General features: G+C 38.2%; 1 protein-coding gene across 3 annotated transcripts in view; it reads right to left on the minus strand.

The window, feature by feature from the left end:
- Cadm1 (cell adhesion molecule 1) overlaps nt 1-15,823 on the minus strand; it is a 314,860-nt gene that overhangs the window by 231,430 nt on the left and 67,607 nt on the right. The window lies entirely within an intron of this gene.

Raw genomic sequence — 15,823 nt, forward strand, 5'->3', positions numbered from 1 at the left:
GAGATTAGGGTTTAATTTAAACAGAGTGACTGCAATAAAACAATTCAAATGTGAGACTTCACAGGAGCAAGTACTTAAAGCACCTCAAGACAAATATTTACATACACTATACAACATCATAATCTACTAAAGATAAAAGATTCAGGAACCCATTAAATCATAATTTAGAAAACAAATATTACAGAAGGAAAGAAAAGGAAACTGCACTGTTAGCTGGGTCTTGTAAATGAATGCACAATGATTTTTTTTTAGACAAGATCAATGAAGGGTGATAATGTGAATATTAAAAAATAAAATAGGTCTTTAATTTTGCTATGATCTGCTACTGACAGCATATTATACTTTCCAGATCCCTTTGAAAGTTCTATACTTAAATTTCTTTTCCCTTTCAGGCAATCCTTATGTAGTGGTCAATGGAAACTTGCTTTTCTCTAGTTCATAAGTAATTTCCAACCATTTGCCTCTTCCCTAACAGGCTGCCCCTCTGCTTGGATTTCCTTCCCACTCTCCTTCTCACAATAATGTTTAATCCCTCCTACTCTGAAACACACAAATAAATGTAAACAATATTTCTTCCTTTCCCCTTCTTTGTCCAAGCTTAGTGGAGGGTAAGAAAGATTTCTTGGGAAAACCTCTTGATGCTCTTCCTTGCCTTTAAGAAGCATACTTTAAAGAGACATATCACTTTTGAATTCTTAAGCCCATGCTGCACGTAATTATTATAAATTACAATTATCAGAGATTTCCAGTTTGCAAAAATCTCCCAGTTAATGAAAGCTATGTTTTCAGGTTCATAAAGCCAATACCCCATCTGGTCTTTTAAAGTAGGAAATTAACTGAATCCTCTAGAGAATTAAGAAATCTCTGACCATGAACCTGAAAGTGAGCCCCTGAGATTCCATAATCTGATTAGTTAAACTGGGTGAACACGATGACAGAATGGACCTTAAATGGGAAGATCCAGAGCTGAGAACAGATGCTAGACTCAAGATGTGGCTTAGGTCCAAACCCAAAGTCAGTCAGTTGGCTCTTTAACAGAGATTCATCAAGGGAACACATTTTTGTCCTTAGCCACTTTCATCTCCACTATGCCCAAGTCCTGAATGGTATTCATCTGCATAATGAATTGCTTTCTTGATCACTGAATTCAGCTGGTGAACTTCACCCTCCTTGGTGTTACCTTGAGACATTTACAATGTTTCTCAAACCAGGTGTATATACCCAGAATTATCTGGAGTACTTCTTTTATAAGCTTGTGTAGGACACAAGCTCAGTGTCCTACACTACAACTGCTGAATTGCTCTCCAGGTAAAAATCCCCTGAGCAGGTATAGTTTTTAGGTTCTTATCCCCTTAAGCTCCTCTGAAACACACCCTCTGGTTAAGAACCAATGAGGTCGAATTTGTAACAATGCATATCATGTAACACACAAAGACACAGCCATACAGGAAATTGCCATACAAGCAAAGACACAAGAAACAGCCGAAAACTTAAAAGTGATTTCCTTCTGATGACTATGAGCTTTCTCCTGCTCCTCAGCTGGTTGAAAGCTGTCAGCCAAGCTCTGGCCCCATGGGCAAAGGAAACATCCAATAGTGCTGGCACTCTTTTGCAATATTCAACAGGTTGCTCCAGGGGGTATGGACTTTGAAAGTTGCCATTATACTACTAGAGCTGGCATCCTGGGGTGTCACAGGTGTATTGATAATTGACTCAGTCTGTTTTGTTTACAATTTCCTGCCCAACAAATTGCATGTTTCTGCAGATGTCTAACAAATTCAGGACATTTAATTCCTCAGCTGCCACCATCCTGCTGTTTCCACCCTCCTCATCCATTGGTTACGATGGTGTCCAAAGACACATTCACCAGCATTAGGAAAGGTCATTAAAAAGCTCTTACAACCATCTGTACCCAGATGGACAGGTCTCCAGCCAAAACGGGAGAGGTTCCTGCTCAAAGGGACCCAGAGGACCTGACTTCACGCAGTGCCACAGTTGGTTTTTTAATTATTGTTTGTGGGTCCTGAATTATTTACATTTGAGCTGTAAATCTTAATGACCCATGCCATGTTCTTCTTGGCTTACTGATAATGAACAAAGCCAAAGCACTTTCGTTTACCTGATTCAATGCTGTTGTAGGATAGGGGCCAAAGAAAAGTGCATCTTCCTAAATCGCCTTACACAGGTTCTTGGAACAAATCATTCTTGCTTGGATTCTTGTCTAGGTCATTTGCCATACAGTTATCAGTTAATTCCCTACTGCTTTCATAGTATCATCCAATGGTACATTTTCACTAGTGCAGGGGTTTTTATTTTGTTTGTTTTTAGTTCCTTGTTCCTTGACCTCTGCCTTCCACACAAAACAAAATTTTGGGCTTTATGTTAATTGAAAGTACAATGATTTTGTTTTTTAACAGGGGTCCTATAACATGCTACAGATTCATTTGGTGGTACCGGCTTCCAGAGCAAAGGGTTTAATGACCACAATTCATCCTGGCAAAGTGTGGCATGATCTTCACAACTAAAACCAAGACACAGAAAGAGAGGGTCAAACAGCCTTTACTAAAACAATCCTGCCAGGATAAATCAAATCAACCCAGGGTTGCCACTGTCCTTACCCAAATAAATAAGGGAAGGAATGACCTTAATCCACTGGAGATCTTTATCCTAAGAAATGACCTTCAAAGCACTAGGACAAGTGGATTCTGAATTCCTAATCTGCCACATGGAAGCAGAGCAGCTCAGTCACACCTTTTCAGAGTAGTTGCAGTGCTTCATGACACTATTTCCGCCTGCCCTTCAGAACTCCAAGCAGACGAGCTCACCAGCGGTGCCAAACTGTTAGACTCATCAAGTTTATGAACACTGCATACAAAATGCAAACATTTTCTTCCATTTGGGCAAACATTGGCAGGAGAAACTTTCTTTCCAATGTTAACAGCAGGGAGCTTAAATAAAAGTTCAGTTTCTCTAAGGGTGGGGGAAAGAAAAAGCTAATTCTAAAAATATGTCATCAGCAGCATGCCATTGCCAGAGAAAATTGTACATGTTTCCCTCAAGCACAGTTCGCTCAAATGAACTTGACAGCTTCAGAGATCACTTAAAAGAAAGAAAATTTGTTGCATGAGGCCTGCCAGATACAAAAGGCATCACATCTCAACAGATAAGACCTGATAGAGCCCCATCTCAAATATTTCTGTAGGATGATTAGGTGAACTAAAAATTAGTGCTTTGTCAAATACCCACACAAAGGCTTATGCCCTAAGGGTATTCTTCCAACCCATTCAAGGGACTTCTTACTAGAATCTGGCAATTAACTTTAAACTCTTGCTACTTCTATTAGTTTCCTAGAAAATAAATTAAAGGACATCTAGGCATACAAGTAAAATTACACAGCTAAACTTAAAATAAGCTGCTTTCCCCTCGTCCACAGGTGTGTCCAGGCAACGTAAACAATTTTAACTGCGTTACAAATTATAGGTGTCAGTGCCTTCTCTCAAATCCACCGAATGCTGGAAAACACTGCTCTCAGGCAGACCATTTACTAAAAGGGGTCTATTCAGGATAGTTTTCTTTTTAAACATAATAGTCCAGTTACTGAAAACACTGTAAAAATCAGGTGTGAATATGCTCGTTTGACCCGAAGCTGCAGCTCTCAAACATCTGATTAAAAGGAAAAGCAGGCAGGCATTACAACTCCCCAGAAAGCAACAAAAATAAAAGGCTCCATCTTCAAGAAGATGATCTCCAATTACAACACTATGCTGGTTTGAAGAAATACCCAGTGCAGCAGTGAGCTGCACCATACCAATCAAAAAGCCTTCCCATCTCAACAGGGACAACATGGCAGCTAAGCTATCAAGTCAGCTGTAGAAGCTAAACACATCTATTTGTTTTCTCATCCTCTTGGCCATAACCTAGATTTCTGGATCCTGGTTTAAACTGAATACACCCTTTTACAAGTGCAACTCTTTCCGACAGTGTAGTTAGTTCGTTCTGCTCTTCAAAAAGATGAGAGAAAAACTATAAGTTGTCTTTAATATTAAAAATTTAATGTATTTTTAACACATCAGTCCTTTAGACTTAATTCCAGACTTAATGCACCTGTCAGGAAACTGACTGCTGGCTATGGTTTTATTACAGCTATACATTTTTCTGACACTCTGAAACAGAAGATTTTCAAAAGAAAATCCCAGGCAAAGTTCAGTTGAGCTGTTGTTTAAACACATACTTGGAAACATTTTCTTGTATAGCAAAAAAATGAGCACAGGTTACTAAATACATGAAGCCTAAAAAGTGCTGCAAGCTGGAGGGGTTTTGTTTGTTTTTAATGTTTGTGCATTTTTGTTGGTGCATTATAATCATAAATAATAGAGGGATTTGTTATGCCAAATGCATACATGCACATTTGTGCATCTTTGATACAGTAAAGACAAAAGCTAAACCTTAGTAGCAATTGGCTAAAACTTAAATACACTTCAATTTATGTAGCCATCAGCTTCCAACATTCAAGTGAACACTGAAGGAAAACTGTGACATTATTTTGATGCAGGAACTCTACATTTTCATGAAATCATAGAACATGCATAAATGATGCTGACCATATTTAGAAGCCACAGTAGTTTAGATTCGTTGTTTTATTTTCCCCCATCAGAAATAAAATTCTCAACCATATGCTTTTTAAAAAATATTTGTTTTAGTTGTAGATGGACACAATACCTTTTTTTAATTATTTTTATGTGGTGCTGAAGATCGAACCCAGTGCCTCACACATGCTAGGCAAGCACTCTACCATTGAGCCACAACCCCAGCCCCAACCATGTGCTTTTAATACTCATCTCTATGGATTATACTTGCACCTGGATAAGCTTTAAATACTCATCACTTAGCAAGGGGCAATAGACAAGAACTTCCATTTTTTTGTTCCTATGCATGATGAAGAAGAGGGGTATATATTATGAGCATTTCCAAGACAGACAATAATTTTTAAAATACACAGCTACCTATTCTCCTTTTTAAAAAATTAAAGACAATATGATAGCTTTATCTTTGCATCACAGTTCTTATTTTATCCAAAGCATGACAGAAATCCCACTCCAAACATTATTAACTAATACTAATTTAAGTAGAAGAACTCTTAAAGTTTTTACTCATCTGAAATGCAGAACACATACATATTTTACCAAAAGGTTTACTATGCATATTAATCTTTTATGCATTTTATTCCTCCAAGCGTGAAAAGAAACAAGTTGAAGTAATAGAGGTTGCCAGGTGTTGGTGGCACCCATTCCACTGTAATGACAGCCATGACTTAAGGTTTTGTCTCGCTCTACTCTTCCTATGAATTGCAAATCTTCAGGTTACCACAGCAACTCTATATACTGACAGGTAAGCTTCAGGAAGCATCCTGGTCATCGTTTCCATCTTGTTTGCTTTGCCTCATAGCACTCCAGAGTCCCTGTTGTATAGGAGCACCAGTATGTATGGGAGTTATTCTAGCACACTGTCCAGTCGCAGCGATTAATCATTCCTGCTTCTTGAACTGACATATCGAGGTGGGGAAACGACATCCTAAATGAGCAGAGCTGATTACCTGGGAAAGCAATTCTTCAAGATAGCACAGCTAACTAATAGCTCCATCTGCTACACATAAACACATTCCAAAGCCCCAGAAGTAATGTCAGGATACAACTAACAGAGTTGGGTCCTGTATGCCAGATTTCTGTGTGTCATCACAGGTGTTTGATGAGCACAGAAAGTACATGAACTTTTCTTCATCTCTGGGATAACTGGTACTTCTCGTGCTCAGATCACAGGCCACCAAAAAGGGTATTCTGGTAGAATTCTCTGCCTGAATTACTGATTCTCAAACTTAACATGAGTGAAATAAAAATGTCAATGTGAAGCTACATGAACTATACAAAAAGAAGTGGTAGGACAGGCCTGCAGGACAACATACATTTCTAAAACAGACCAACGACAAAACCTAATGATACATTAAAGATAAAAAGTTTTCTATTAACATTAAAATGTATGAGCATATAGAAGAAAAGGTTTGCGGCTTATTTTACAGTGACTAAATAAAAATAGAATCTCTAAGGATCTTGATAAAGCATCAGTTCTGTAAATTATAGGAACTTAAGAAGGCTGTGGTTGGAATTCATCAATAAGCTCAGCAAACAGTTAAATACAATTTGGCTACAACAAGCAAAACTGTACCAAGCTATTATTATACACAAAACTGTAAATGGCTCCCTGGATTTTTTTTTAAAAAATCTAAATAATCAATGGCTTATTAAAGTCACTACTACAGATTTTGTCTGTTCTTTCATTATTAATATATCTTTGATAATTTAAAATCAAATTCTAACATTGCAGTGCTGAGTGTATAAGGAGGTTGCAAGTTTCCATTTTCCTGATCAAAGCATTGACGTTCTATAGTAGCTGCATTTAACACTGCCTCTGTATCGAATGGGAACAGGCTCCAGTTCTTTCCACATTAGCTGTGATTTTAATAACATGCCAAGCAAAACAGGCTGGCGTAATAAGTTTCATTGCACCCACTTCAACAACAGATAAGCACCTCATTTTCATACAGTTTCCACTTGTTGCTAGGTAACCACACCAAACGAGACATCTCCAGGCATTATGCAGAATGCACACTCTTCACCCAAATTTGATGTGCTTTGGGCATTAAATACTGTTATTTTAACCACACCTGTCACTCAAACAGTTTGAGCTTTGGTTTAGACTGTGACACGGGTTTGTGGGATTGTTGCTTTTGTGGGGATTCTGATGTGTAGACATTCTAAAAGATAAACTACAATAATATGTCCCTGTCTTCCCCAAAGCAAACCCACTGCATTATCCAATGAATTGATAGTTTGACATTTCACAGAAAGATAAAGCAAACCCTCTCAAAAGATGTCCACACTATGCCCTCTTAACAGTAGACAATGTCAATTAAAAACTTCCTTACTGCTTTACGTGACCACGAAGGGAACTTTGTAAGCAGGGGTCTGTGTGGAGTTGGGCTTCACCTGCAGGCTTCAAACAGAAACCCTTTAACTAGTCGCATCTAGGCCAAAGCGGAAACCCCATCTGTCAGCCAAACAAACCAGCTTTCTGCTGGAGGAAGGGAAAGCTCTGCGGGAACAGATGCAGTCCGACCTAAGATACTGAAGAACTCAGGCGACAAGAAGGCAGGAGGGCTACCTGCAGGAAAGGCAACAGACACTGACATTTTAAAAAGAAAATAAATCTTAGCAAGCAGCACTAGGCATCTCCCAAACATGAATTTTCTTTTGAACTTCTGGAATATTTTATCCTCCATAATTAGTGAATGCTAGAAAAATGTTATAGCACCTCAACTTGCCACGGGGCTACAGTAGTCCCTCTCACGGATAATAGAAACAGAAGAAACAAATCACAAGTAGGTGTGGCATCAAGACACCAGACCAGATTCTGACCCTCAGACTTTTTGATCCAGACCTCTGTTTTTTTGAGTTTCAATGTCACCCAGAGTATAGCTACTGCTCTCTTCAGAGGCAGGGAGAAGTAAGATTCATACTGCGGCTTCACTATCAGCCTAAACTACATCTTGGCTAGCTAAGCAATACTTTGCCTTCTTATTTTTACCCCCATGCTCTGAGAAGGTGTTCGAAGGGTTTTGCCTCCAGGCCTTCCCTTAGATGTATTTAGTGCACGTGTGGCAAGGGAAACCTCCCATTTCTCTATTCAGTTGGGACGAGGTTTGGGTGGCCTTTGCTACAGTAGTTGGGTTTCCATCATGGTACCCTCTCCACCCTCGACCTTTCCTTTTGCCCATTCTGGGTCTCTCCACAGGTCAGATGGCTTAACATAATTTATTTCTTCTTGAAATTTGGGTTAATTTTAATTGGAATAGCAGGACTGCATCTCTACAGCTCACAGGGATGGACTAATATGAAACAGGGAGAGAAATCTGATGGATAAGGCAAGAGTCAGGAAAATAACTGCTATGTCTCAAGGCAAGTTAACAAAGTTCATTTAATCTGTTCCAAAATGCCATGAGAGCTACAGATAAGAATGCCACAGGTACAAAGACGTGTTTAATGAAACTACCTTTCTATCTGTTCCATCTGAGAATATCACTTGGCCCAAATTTGTTTACTTAAAAAAAAAAGTTCCTAAAAGAAAGTTTAAAATTATCAACAGCCAGGCATAGAGGATGTCAATTAAAATGTGTCCGGCAATACCATTGCAAAGTCTGTATCCTAAAGGAACCCTCCAAGAATCTTCACTGAAGCTCTGTTTACAGTAGGAAAAATATGTAAGAAAAAATATGAAAAAAAAAGGTGAAATAAAAGGGGAATGGATAAACAGAAGCATATGTGTGTTATGGAATACAAGGCAGCATATAAACAGAATAATCATAATCTGGGTAACAATATGTAATAATATAACAAGGACATTTGCAGGTCAAAGACAGTATGGTATCACGTGTCCTCTCCCAGAAGACTTCTATGGATTTTGTGTTTTTATGTTTATCTCGGGGAAAAAACAGACAGTCAGGCAGATAGGCAGACAGGCAGATGGAGGAAGACAAAAGTTAGCTAGGATTATGAGGGGGTCATCAGTGGGGACTTCAGCATTGTCTAAAACATTCTTAAAAGAGAATTATGTTAATATGTTGATTGACTAATTAGAAATTTAAAAGAAAATATATTTCTCATGAACTGGAATGTGATTAAAAGGGATAATGACAAGAAGTAAAGAAAGCATGTTTGAGTCTTCCAAATTCTAGCAAAGGACCAGTAGATGAACATGTTCTACCTCCTTTGAAAGAGGTAATTTTGAAAAGCATTTCAAGTCAAAGATACAAATATTTATGGAAAAAAAAAATCAACCTCAGTGGATTCTGACCTTATGTAAGTATAAAATATCTAGACACTTACAGGCTCTTTTAGAAAAGAACCAACTTTACCAATGTAACTACCCTACTGCCACATGGCAGTACATTCATTAAATGAAAAAATAATAATAAAATAATAACTCTTTTAATGCCTTCAGGATAATTGGACATAGGAGAAAATGTATAAATGGGACTCATTTGTATAGAAGTGAATTCATTAAAAATGGCAAGAGTCCTTGCATCTGGTGAATTTTTTTAGGAGTTTGGAATTATGCCTAGAAGTCATCAGATTTGTTGCTAGTGAACCCCCATCTGTCATAGCTTGAATCTGAACTATATATAGCTCTTATTCCCCAAATCAATATGTTGTGTGTTCATGTAATCTAGTATCCAGTCTAGAAGCCTTGCAATTGTCTATAAGCTCCTCAATTCTTATTTTCACTATTCTTTGGCTTGTTATAATTCTTAATATACAATGACAGAATATAGAGATGTCACTTTAAAAACTTCACTCACTAAAGGTTAGCTATAGAGGAAGAGGAAAAAAGCTAGCTGTGTGTGTGTGTATGTGTGTGTGTGTGTGTGTGTGTTGTGCATGCACATGAGTGTGCACATAAAATCCAGAAGAGAGAAAATGACAAAACCTCATGCTACATTGCAGTAAAGAGGTTACTGCCCCAAAGGATTTCATAGGAACAAGTCCTGGACAAGAAAATTTTTAAAATATCTGTCTAAAAGTCCAGGTATCTGCCAAGCCCAACTCTCGCGAGTGTCAGAGACCCTGGAGAGGAGCACCTAATTCACCTAGTTGTCATGGGTCTGGGTCTATTTGTGTCCCACTGAAGTCATGGGAGAAGACGATGGGCTGTCAGCATATACTGCATTAACATACTTTTTATACACTTTCAAAATCTTAATTATCTTCATTTCCAGCCTACATGAGAATCAAAATCAATTTTTAAATTGGAATGAGAGCAAAGGAAAAGACAGGAATAACTATTTCTAAAATACTGTCGAGAACTCAAAAAGCATAGCATTTGCACTAAGTAGAATGGAAAAAACAACCAACCCATATTCAGTTTCTAAGCAAAATATATTAACTGATAATATTCTAAAAGATCCCAAGTCATTTATTTAAGTAAAATTGAACTAGACATATTTGTTCTGGACATTACTATCATAAGTACTACCTAAAATCATGTTATCTATGTTTTTTAAAGGGTAACTTCATGACACTAACTTAGAAGCATTCAACAGACAGCGGATACAATTCGAAGAAAATTGTTCTAAAATGTAGTACACAGTTCTCTGCCTTAAAACACACAGTATGTTGAGTTCAGTTCAGAGGGAAAACTCCTTCCTTCTGCAAGGGATAAATGTTATGAAGGAGATGAAAATGGAAACATTTGTAGGGAATTACAAATCAGTCAGACTGCGGGGAAAATGGACCCAAGTTTTCTCCAAACTCTATAGTTCTTCAAATTCTATAATTCAACTTAAATATAAACATAAATATGCACACATACCCCTAATAGGGCACCCTCTGGAAAAACAACTTGTAAGACACACCGTGTACGAAATATTATTATGAAAAGGAGACAACATCAAATAAATTTAGAAAAAGGAGGGGAAACAATAAGCTGATGTCTTTAGTCTTCTGGTTTATTCCTAAAATTCTAGAGCTCCCACACTTTCTCCATTTTCTTTCCCTTCTGTCATTTCCCTCCAGCTAAAAGATACAGCCAAGTATCCTATAGAGATGGCTAACTCTAGGTGTTCAGAGGCCCGACTGTCTTTGTTTACTTAACATTTAGCTCAAAACTTCTTTTTTTACTTTGAAATGCTTTCTTCCTATAACGAGTTTCAAAAATAAATTCCGCCAACATTAAATCACATCTTCTTGAATTATAAACCTATCAAGCTTGGAGAATTAGCCTTAAGCTGTCAACATCAAAGCAAAGGAGTCCTGCCTGGAATGAGAACCACCCACCTGATTTATGGCTCTGTCCTCTGCATTCAGAGCCATGCTAAGTAGAAAACAAAGGGGTTATCAAATTTCAGTAATTAATATGAGTAAACATGAGTTGAGCTAACAAAAGCAATTACTTGGAAGTTTAGTACTATTATCTCAACAGTTCATGTTTTGCCTTTTTCAATGGAAAACAGAGATTTAAATGAATGCCTCAGGACAGGAGATTTGGTCATTTCATTCAAAAGTTACCAACCACCTGTGTAGCACAGTTGACAGCTAATTTAATACTCTCTTCCAGATAAAATAAATTACTCTGACTTCAGTTTATGAAGAATAAAAGAATCCTTCGTATTTTAACTCATTTTTGATATGAAAAAAAAATTATTTGAACTTTCTGAACTAAAATTGGCAATGAAGGTATAAGGCTGCAAATGTTTGTTTCTGATGGTATCTTTACATTTTGCTGATGTTGTTGGAAATATTCACTTTGATATTATCTTCTGGCTTGGGCCTGCTTTTTTCTATACTTCTTTTTGGAGTCATAAATGAATACTTCTGCTGTTTTAATTATATTAAAAGGAGCAGAAAGGATAACAACTATAATTTCTTTTCTCAAAAAACAACAAAAAAGCACCAGAGAAATTAGAAAATGGATTGATGACTACTATTAAAATATACAAAGTTTTGCCAGGCATGGTGTCACACACCTATAATCTTCAGCTGAGGCAAGAGGATAATAAATTCAAAGCAATTTAGTGAGATCCTAAGCAACTTAGTGAGACTCTGTCTCAAAATAAAAAATAAAAAGGGCCAGGGATGTGGTTAAGTGGTTAAGCATCCCTGGGTTCAATCCCTGGTATTAAAAAAAAAAAAAAAGTATATATATTTATATATGTATATAAAAAATGTATATAATATATACACATATATGTGTATGTATGTGTGTGTGTGTGTGTGTGTATATATATATATAGATCACAAAAAAATTTACTCTTGAAGAAGCAAAATAAAAATTATTTTACATTATTTGACATGTCAGTGTAAATGTCACTATATAGTCTCTGACTATATCATACTTGGGTCATCCTTTGTCATAGCCCACATCCACTCCATCATTAAGATTTTAGATTTAACCTCCTAAATACTTTCCAATTTCACTCACTTCTCATTATGCTTACTCCCACCCACTCCACCACTACCCTGACACAGACCACTGCCACCTCTTGTCAGTGTAGCCTCCTGATATCTGTACCTATCTGCACTCATTCATGCCCCTCCAAGATGGACCCACAGCATTCTTTTCCAGAAAACAATCGGGGTTATCCTAGCCTTCATACACTGCTTAAAAATCCCTCAAAGCAGTTGAGAATGAAACCCCTAGCCTTTCATACAGCTGCAGGCCCCTGAGCAGTCTGGCCTCCTCCCAACTCACTCTCCTCACTGGCTCCAGGTCACTGACTCTAGCCAGGGGACTTCTTTCAATTCCTTCACCTGGCTCTGTCTGAAAGCGCTTCCACCCTTTTTTTAACCTGGCTAACCCTGGTCAGGCCTCCTCTTTAAATCACAGTCCAACCACCAGTTCCTGAGCGAAGCCCTCCCAGGCCTCCCTGACTAGATCATATTCTCGTGGTGGGTGATTTCCTTGAACTACAGGTTTCTCCCCCATGGCATTTGTATTGCTTTATATACAAGACACTTGTGTGACTGATTAATAATGATATTAAATATATCTAATAATTGCTCCTTGACTTTAAGAACCATGAGGGCAAGTCTGCCTCTGCTCACCATTGTCCTCTTCTTCCCATCGCATAAGTCTCCCCGTTGGCCACTGCCCGCGAGCACCTAGTACATGCTTGCTACAATGTCTTGAATTAATGAACGTATACATTATGATTATCCATTTGGGGTGTGCCTTCCTTAATGGATGATGAGGTTAGGGATTCTGCCTTTTTCTCTCTTAGCACCTCAACACATAGCCTAGAGACTGGCACATGGTAAAATGTCCATCAATAATTGTTTAATGAACACTTGAGAATAATAAATAGATTTTTGTTAATATAAAAGAAGTAGCTCTGCACATATTTTGAATGATTAAGAATTCCAACATTTGTACTGCTCAGGAGAATCAATTACCTAAACTTCCTGCAATGCTGTTATATGTGAGGGATTTGTTGAAATGCATAGGTGGCTCTGATGGCCTGCGGGCAGTACATATCCACCTACCTGGAACTGCTCCCTTTAGACGAGTGTAACATGCCCAGCAACCACATGACAAGAGAAAAATCTGTCCGCACAAATTTTTATTTAAACAGGAGCCTATCTGTTTAGAAGGAGAAGGAAATTGACTCCTGTACGCTTCTGAGAGTTTGATTTCCTATCTTATTCACACAGCACATGTACTCAAATGCTCAAAGCCTATTTTCCTTCTAAAAAACAGATGAATAAAAAGAAAGCTAGTACTTAAATAACATTCCAAATCACGGTTACCAACCTCCAACTCATCAAATTCAAGGTCCCTTTAAGGGGCTTTGTAAGCCAAATCAGTCATCGGATCCAAATCCTGCAGCCATCAATCTGTTTTGGTGTTTTGGGAGGACAGACTCACAGACCCTAAACCATCACACACACTACAAGACATCATCCGTGGACTGCTGTGCAGTGGCTTTTCTTCTCCTTCTGCAAAGCCATGTAGATAATATTTCAACAATAACCACACATTTCTCCCTGTGGTATAGACACATACAAAATGCATTAGGAAAAATGCCAATAACTGAAATGCTTTTCTCAGTAGCTCTATTCAAGTGAGTGTCTCACAGGTGCCACAGAAGTGCACAGCTTTCTGAATTTGGTTCCAAAGGGAGCTCAAAGTCAATAAGCCTCCTCAGCTATCATCCAGCATGACTAAATCACTCCAAGGGCAAACCTTTCTGAGTTATGTGACCATTTCTTTAGCAGAGTTTTACCGAAAACGGCATGCCATAAACCAATTTAATTCAAGGTAACCCAAGCTGCTGGGTGAAAAGGAGCCCAAGAAATGAACAGAAGGAAGAAAACGCAAACGTTTCAAGTTACACAGGATCCTCAATCACACCAGAAATGAGCACAAATTGACAGACCGAGAAGGTTCCCAGGACCTATAAGGTATCATTCCAAATATAATCCCCATTTCCTATTATTAGGATAAACCTGCCATTATGTTGGGCATTTTGCCTTTTAAAGTGATATAGCTAAGGATATTCTTTGCCGAAGAGAATTATCGTGTGCAAACACGTCAGTTGGTTCAATGATGTTCAGAGGACATTCTAGGATGCCTTTTATGTTGTTCTCTCGTGAGCCATGGTCAGGAGAACGAGGGAATTCTCCACTCAGAAAATACCCAATTATTTTAATAGGATTACATTTTAGATTGACAATGTTTAAAATAGCCCCCTGAATTTATTAGCTTGCCAGCACTTCAAATAAGTAATTTTAATGCTAAGATCTTTTAAGTTTAAGTAAAGGACTGGCAGTGAGTCAAAAATTTCCTCCAGCTTTTAAAACATGACACTTTGGCCATCATGAGCTCAGTAGTTAGGACTTTCACACTGGGTTCTCCAGGTCTATCATTTGCCACATTTTTAAATACACTACTTTCTCTGAACTTTTTTTTTTTTTAACTCCTCTTTGGTTTCCAAAAGCATAGGTGGTTTGATTTAAACACAAGCTGACAGCAAGGTTCAAACGAACCTCTGACAAAGGAATCATATCCTTTAAAAAGTCCCTGAAGGCTTCATATTACTTGTCCCCAACCCTCCCCTTTGTTACAGATCAATCAATCAGAAGGACACAGGACCTACCATGAATGGGACACCCAGGCCAAGTGCTGAAAATACACAAGTAACCTGTTTTCCTATGCTAACTACCCACTAGCAGCCTCAGAGAACCTGGCTAGACTCCAGCTCAGCCATATCTTGTGTTATCTTCAACAGGTTTCTTCATCCGATCTTGGTTTCTTCATCTATAAAACAGGGGAGTTTGGTTCTCCCCTCGAAGGAATCTTGTGAGGATCAAGTAAGATAATACGTGGTCAGCACTAACCCAGGGCTGGGAGACAGTAAGCATTCAGCAAGGACTCGTTGGGTCACCACTGGCCCTATGCTGCTTTCCACTCATCAGCCCACTGAATTCCAAGCCCAGCCTCAATGAAAAGAGAATAGCCTAAAAACTCCTTAAAAGAGTTGTTCTGGAAAGCTGAGATCTGATGACAGCATCAGTACTCTAAGGATTATTACCAATGTCTTACTTTCTCACCCAGTTGCTCCTAATTCAACCAATCCTGGTCAAGTCTCACCTTAATCATATGGCCTGGGAAACACAAGCAATAAAGGAACAGGGGTCGGCAAACTATGCCTATGGGCCAAATCCAACCTAACACCTAGGTATGGTTTTTACCTTTTTAAATGGTTGACAAAAATCACAAGAATATTCATGACAAAGGGTAAATGAAATATAAATTTTTAATATCCATAATAAAGTTTTATTAGAACATAGCCATATATATACTCTTTAGTGTACGTATTTCCTATAGCTGCTTCTGCATTACAACATAATTGAAAAAAAATTTTTTTTTTTTTTGGTTCTGGGGATTGAACTCAGGGACACTTGACTGAGCCACATCTCCAGACCTATTTTGTATTTTATGTAGGGACAGGGTCTCACTGAGTTGCTTAGCGCCTCGCCATTACTAAGGCTGGCTTTGAACTCATGGTCCTCCTGCCTCAGCCTCCTTAATCGCTGGGATTACAGTGTGTGTCACCGCACCCAGCAGAATTTAATAATTTTTGACAGAGACTGTATAGCCTGCAAGGCCAAAACCATTTACTATCATGTGCTTTACAAAAAAAGTTTGCTAATTCCTGGTCTGGAACAATATTTTCTGATTTGGAAAAAGCTTAGCACATGGTGGTAAATCTTTAAGA

The sequence above is a fragment of the Marmota flaviventris genome, chromosome 9 (genome assembly GCF_047511675.1).
Source record: "Marmota flaviventris isolate mMarFla1 chromosome 9, mMarFla1.hap1, whole genome shotgun sequence".
Lineage (NCBI taxonomy): Eukaryota > Metazoa > Chordata > Mammalia > Rodentia > Sciuridae > Marmota > Marmota flaviventris.